Source organism: Jatropha curcas, chromosome 7 (assembly GCF_041381405.1).
Source record: "Jatropha curcas cultivar XTBG-Jc1 chromosome 7, XTBG_Jcur_1.0, whole genome shotgun sequence".
Taxonomy (NCBI): Eukaryota; Viridiplantae; Streptophyta; class Magnoliopsida; order Malpighiales; family Euphorbiaceae; genus Jatropha; species Jatropha curcas.
This window is the reverse complement of record NC_143157.1, coordinates 16088959-16095537: the sequence shown is the minus strand read 5'-3', so window position 1 is coordinate 16095537 and position 6579 is coordinate 16088959. Positions and strand designations below refer to the sequence as shown.

The 6579-nt window shown below is 31.7% G+C and overlaps 1 non-coding gene across 1 annotated transcript; it reads left to right on the top strand.

Moving 5' to 3' along the window:
• Positions 1-6222: 6222 nt before the first annotated feature.
• LOC119371175 (small nucleolar RNA R71) lies at positions 6223-6329 on the top strand. Its single transcript, XR_005178738.2, has one exon. It is a non-coding gene; the product is annotated as a small nucleolar RNA R71 (small nucleolar RNA).
• The last annotated feature ends 250 nt before the right edge of the window (positions 6330-6579 follow it).

The following is a 6579-nucleotide window of genomic DNA, read 5'->3' as shown; positions in this document are numbered from 1 at the left end:
CCATAATATTTATAATCTGTATATTTGAAATGACACTTGCTTTGAAACTTTGAAACTTTTCCGAAGTGGTTGCAGACTTTGAAATGGTCTACTAAAGTAGCTATCAAAGTTTGATTAAATTTTTTTAATAATTTATTTCGGTTCAATTTTAAACTTTGATGAATTTGTGAAAGGTATTTTATAAGTTATTAAAAATTAGATCACTTATTAGATTTGAGAAATTTTGATGGATAAAATGAGTTTATTTTTTTATACATTCAACAATTTTTTTAGTAAATAAATGTTGAAATAAGAAAAACTACTAAATGTTAATTTCACATTTTTCATTAAAAGTCCTAACAAAAAATATATATAATAAATCAAACACAATATATTTAGAACCTTTAAAATATTGTTTTTCTCTCCTAATAACAATTGTAAAAATCATTCTACTATATATTTACAATAGTTTTATATGTATTGATTACTAGATTTTATATTAATAAAATAGAACTTTAAAGCAAAAAGAAAATGCAATTTTGTATGAATAAAATGTTTTTTTAGAAAAGATAAATAAAAATAGAGATTGAATAAGCAAAAAAATTTGGCGTTCTCACTAATCACATTCAATTTTGTTGCTAAATTTCATTATCATCCATCGGTAAAATTGCAGAAATTAATGTAATTTGAAAATTAAAATTTTTATCGCTCGATATCACTTGAATGTATCTCCAAATGTCGTTCTTCCTAAATATTAATCGCGCGTTCTATTTTATTCGATTCAATTTAGTCAAATTTGTATGATAAAATGATATTTATCTAAATTTTCTGTAAAACTAAAATATTTTACTAACAATTCAAACAATAAATCTATATTATATTCTATCAAAGCAGACTTTGAAACTTTTCCGAAGTGGTTGCAGACTTTGAAATGGTCTATATTCTATCAAATCTATTTAAACCATTGAAAATTTCTCTTTAGTTTTTTACTATTTGCTTGGATATTAAGGGTTATTAATTTTATATATAGCAACAATTTTTAAATTTTTTTTCATTTTTAAATAAAATATGTAACAATATATAATTACGGCTTTTTGTTGAGTGAAACTCTCTATTTTTAATTTATTTAAGTTGCAGAGAGAGAGGGGAAAGGAAAAGAAAAAAAGAACAACAACAACAGGAACAAGAAGACGAAGAAGAAGAAGAACAAAGACAGGCACAAGAAGAAGAAGAAGAAGAACAACAACAACAGGAACAAGAAGACGAAGAAGAAGAAGAACAACAACAAGAACAAGAACAAGAAGAAGAAGAAGAAGAAGAAGAAGAACAAGCACAAGAAGAAGAAGAAGAACAGGAAGAAGAAGAGGAAGAACAACAACAAGAAGACGAAGAAGAAGAAGACGAAGAAGAAGAAGAACAACAACAAGAACAAGAACAAGAAGACGAAGAAGAAGAAGAAGAAGAACAAGCACAAGAATAAGAAGAACAGGAAGAAGAAGAGGAAGAACAACAAGAATAATAATAATAAGAATAATAATAATAATAATAGTAATAATAATAATAATAATAACAATAATAATAATAATAATAATAATAATAATAATAATAATAACAATCACAATAATAATAATAATAATAATAATAATAATAATAATAATAATAATAATAATAATAACAGTACCCTAAAAAAATTCTAATCGCAACTCTATATACAAAATCAACCATAACTTAATATAATAAAAACAAATAAAATCGAAAAAAAAAATTGGAAAAATTAATCGCAAAATAAAACTAACCTCAGATTGTTTCGAAACAGAGTGACCGGAGTGCAAAGCGAGCGGGGCTGGCGGCGTCAGGCGGGCTGGAACGGTGTCAGGAGGGGCCGGAGCGGCGCTACGGACGGAGGAGAGGAGAGGAGAAGGAGAAGAGAGAAAGAAGAAGAAAGAAAAAAGAGAGGGCCCGGCGTTTAAAGCCCTAATTTTTGCGACCGAAACATCGATCGCAAATTTTATAACCATCGGTCGCAATTTTTAATGAGCCGACGTCGTTTGACTAGGCTCAAAATTTGCGACCGATTTGCGACTAAATATATCGGTCGCAAAAAAATCGGTCGCAATGTAGTCTCCAATCGGTCTCAGAACTTTGCCTCATTTTTGACGCGCGAAATATTGCGACAGAAAAACACTTAGTCGCACATCGGTCACAAAATCGGTCGCAAATCCGTAGTACACAGGTCGCAAATCATTAACCATTCTCGCGGGAATTTTCAGCGCCAAAATTTGCGACCGATTTATTATAAGTCCAAATCAGTCGCAAAATTGCGACCGAATTAAGTCGGTCGCAAAAATCGGTCGCAATTGAGCGTTTTTTTTGTAGTGAAATGTATAGGAAATAACAAATTGACAATCAGCCCCTACTAGTTTTTCAACAACCACACACATAAAATTTGCCCCAATTTGATTGACTGTCGCCAAAGATCCGTTGCAGCTCCTTCACGAAACGATCGTCCATGGAGAGATCTTGTGAAGTAAATGACAATTTGTTTATCGGCACCAAGAATTGAGATGGACAACGAATTGAAATGGGTGAAGAATCGTCTGAATATGGGTGTTGAATATTTTTTAAGCTGGAAAAGAAAAAAGAAAAAGAAGAAGATGAAGTGGTTTTGAAATCTTGACCATTGATTTACCATTACCATCACATTAAGGGTGAGAGATTGAGGTTTTGGGTCAAAAGATTTGAGAGAATGAAGCACAAGATTAAATGGAGGTTAAAAAACACAATTTTCATAAAGTCCAAGTTAGATTTGCTGACGTAGCTAATTTGGAATTCTTTTTGTCCACATCAGCTATCGCATGTAAAGAAAGTGGGTCCTATATTTACCTATTCATCACTTTTTCGATTTGCTAACTTAGCCGAAGACACCTAATTGTAAATTTTGAAAAATTTATGCACTCAATTGCTATTGTTTTCCAATCAGGCACCAAAATATAAAAGAATATAAAGTTGAGACACTAAAAATATAATTATGTCTAATATTTAAAAAATAAAACTAATCGTGTATATGTGTTTATCTATAAGTTGATTTGAAGAATTGTATTGATATTACAATTCTATTTAAAAATTGAGCTGAACTTTATATAAATATAATATTTTTTACTATAATTATTATTTAGCTATTGTATTCACGTTCATATAAATATGAAATCATATTTTAATATTATAAATTCTAGATAATATAAGAGGAGACTTACAATCAATACTTAATACCATATAAAATATTAATAAACTAGCGAAAAACTAGTACTTTTTAAATTGCAAACTCTAAAGTTGAAAGTCAATTTGACCCACAACGGAACATTTTCTTTGAGCTTTCTGATATTAAAAGTGTTAGTGTAGTTAGCAGATTATATAAGTTGAGCTATCCCATGTGGAAACGATACAAAAGGTTACTGGTGTTTATAAATATTTAATATTATAATTTGAATAAAATAGATGGTGGGAGAATATGGAGAGAAACCAAAATTTGACTATAAAATATTTAGAGTCAAAAAATTTGGTACTTGGCCTTGGGCCTAAAATAATTAAATTGTTAATATTTTTTAATATTATTATTATTATTATTATTATTAATTTTAAAATGTTATTTTATTATTATTTAAATTAGAAATTAATTAATTGATTAATACAAGTAACTGTTATTTTAAGTTACTAAATTTGAATAAAAGGAAACTGCTAGTGCCCGGCTATTCAAGTTCCATTATCAATATAAAATATTTGTTTAACTCATACGATTATTTCATTTTTTCTCGTGTTAAATACTGCTTTGTAAAATCCTGGAGAAATAATGTAAACAAACCCAGAATACAAAATAATAAGGGCTTTAATTCCTTAAGAATAGTGAATACACTATCAATGCACTTTTCTAATTTCCACGGACTATATCTTTTTATTTTCTAACAGCAAGACCGTCTCTTCATAATGGAAAAGTATGGGAAGTTGGGGGTACAAAGGATGATAAAATACATTTGATGGTCAGATTTTGTTGAAGACAACTCAATCTGCCATCGTTACCTTTTAAGCTTTGAATGTAAAGGGCACTCGAGATTTCATGTTGTTATCTTTGATCCATCAACTTTTGAAATCAATTATCCAAACAATGATTTTGGAAATAAAAATGGAAAAGCAGAACCAAGAACTGATAAGATCATGGAAAAGGAGGAGGAAAAGGTGAATTTAAGAAACGAAAATGATAAGAGTAAGCTCAATATTATAACTTTACAATGAACTCGTTAATTCTTCTTTATGACATTTAACTTACAATATGATATAACTAAATATGCAGATGAAAATAAAAATGTGGAAGTGCAAGTTCATTGCAGTGAGCAGTGTTGTGGGTCCCGCTGACATGTGGGACCCACACAGTTTGAAAAAGAAAAAAAGAAAAACACGTTTTTTTTTATTTGTTCAAAGAAGGCTACGCCAACAATTGAAGATGGACGCGTTAATTGCGCGCAGTCGTTGGACGAGTTGATTAACGCATCCCCTTCTCCTATAAATAGTAGAAGTTTTCATCAACAAATTGTACAAAAAAAAAAAAAAAAAAGAATAGAAATACCTAGAGTGTATAGAATTTTAGGAAAGGGTTTCTTTCTCATCTATGATGCTTGGATTATTAATGTCTTCTTTATCTTTAATATGCAAAGTCTCTTTTACACATTCATCAACAACATCAATCCTAAAACAACCATTATAATCCATGGGAAATTTACAAGATTTAAGAACATCAAAACAACCTCTTCTTGACCTACCCTCAAGGTTAATTTACCTTCATACACATCAATCAATGCTTGTGCAGTTGCAAGAAAGGGCCTTCCAAGGATTAAGGATCCTTCTCTATCTTCATCAATGTCAAGAATAACAAAGTCAACAGGAAAGATAAATTTACCTACCTTGACGAGCACATCTTCTACAATCCCTCTTGGATATTTGATGGATCGATCTGCCAACTGTAGAGACATCCTTGTTGGTTTTAGGTCTCCCATCCCTAGCATCTTAAAAACTTCATAAGACATAAGATTAATGCTAGCACCTAAATCTGCTAAAGCTTTTTCAAAGTAAATATTTCCAATATTACAAGGGATAGAAAAACTTCCTAGATCTTTTAATTTTGGAGCTAATTTATTTTGAATGATTGCACTATACTCCTCTGTCAACATTACCATTCCTTGATCATCAATCTTCCTTTTCTTGCTCAGGATCTCTTTTAGAAACTTTGCACAGCTGGGCATTTGAGCAAGGGCTTCAGCAAAAGGGATGTTGATTTGAAGCTTTTTGAAGACATCAAGAAATTTAAGGAAACTCTTATCATCTTGTGTTTTCTTTAACCTTTGTGGGAAAGGAATAGGTGGAACATAGGGTTGTACTTCCTCTTTCTTTTCTAGGTCAATGATGGGGACTTTTTTCTACTCTTCCTTCTCCTTCTCCATCCTGGGTGGATCCTTTAACTGTTTGCCACTCCTCAAGGTGATAGCTTGTACTTGTTCCTTAGGATTTTTTTCAGTATTACTAGGCAATGTACCTTGGGGTCAGGAGGCCATTATGTTTGCAAACTGTCCTATTTGAATCTCCAAGTTCCTTATCGCAGCTTGTTTGATTTTGTTGTTTCCTCGGGTTTCGTTCATGAAGTCCATGTGCGATTTAGAGAGGGAAGTAAGGAGATCATCATGAGACTTTTCCTCTTGAGGTAGAAAACCTGGTGGTGCGTTAAAGGCGTTGTTTGGATTCCCATACGAAAGATTAAGGTGATTTCTCAACCTGTTATCATAAGAGTTAGAGTACGGGTAATTCTTCCTTCCTTGATTCATCACATAATTTACTTGCTCCAAAGTTTATGGATTTAAAGAATCTAACATGCATTCTCCAATCTCATGTTGTCCATTACACTTGTCACAAGCTTGCACAATAGAATTAACCGAGTTAGTAGTTAATAAGTCCAACTTCCTTACCATATTGTCTACCTTGGCATTGAGTGCAGTGATGACATCAATCTCATAAGCTCCTGCAGTCTTCTTCCTTTTAGAGTTGCTTTGATAATGGCTATTGCTTGCCATCTCTTCTATCAAGTCATATGCCTCATCAATTTCTTTTCTTTCAAAAGATCTACCTGCAGCTGCATCTAGAGTAATCTTAATGTTAGGAGATAATGCATTATAAAAGGTTTGTACCTGTAACCACTTAGGTAAGCTGTGATGTGGGCACTTTCTCAATAAGTCCTTGAATCTCTCCCAAGCTTCATACAAACTCTCTTGATCATGGTGGACAAAGGTCATTATCTCATTGCGCAGTTTTATGGTCTTTGAAGATGGAAAGAATTTTGCTAAAAATTTTTGGGCTATCTTCTTATGTTGTAAAACTTCCAGCAGGGCATGATTGTAACCAGGATCGTGCTTTGTCCCTAAGAGTGAAAAGAAAGAGTCATTATTTTATGGCATCCTCAGAAACTCCATTTTGTTTGAAAGTATCGCAAATCTCCAGGAAATTAGTGATATGGGCATTAGGATCTTCACTAGGTAAACCTCCATATTTAATTGAGGAGGA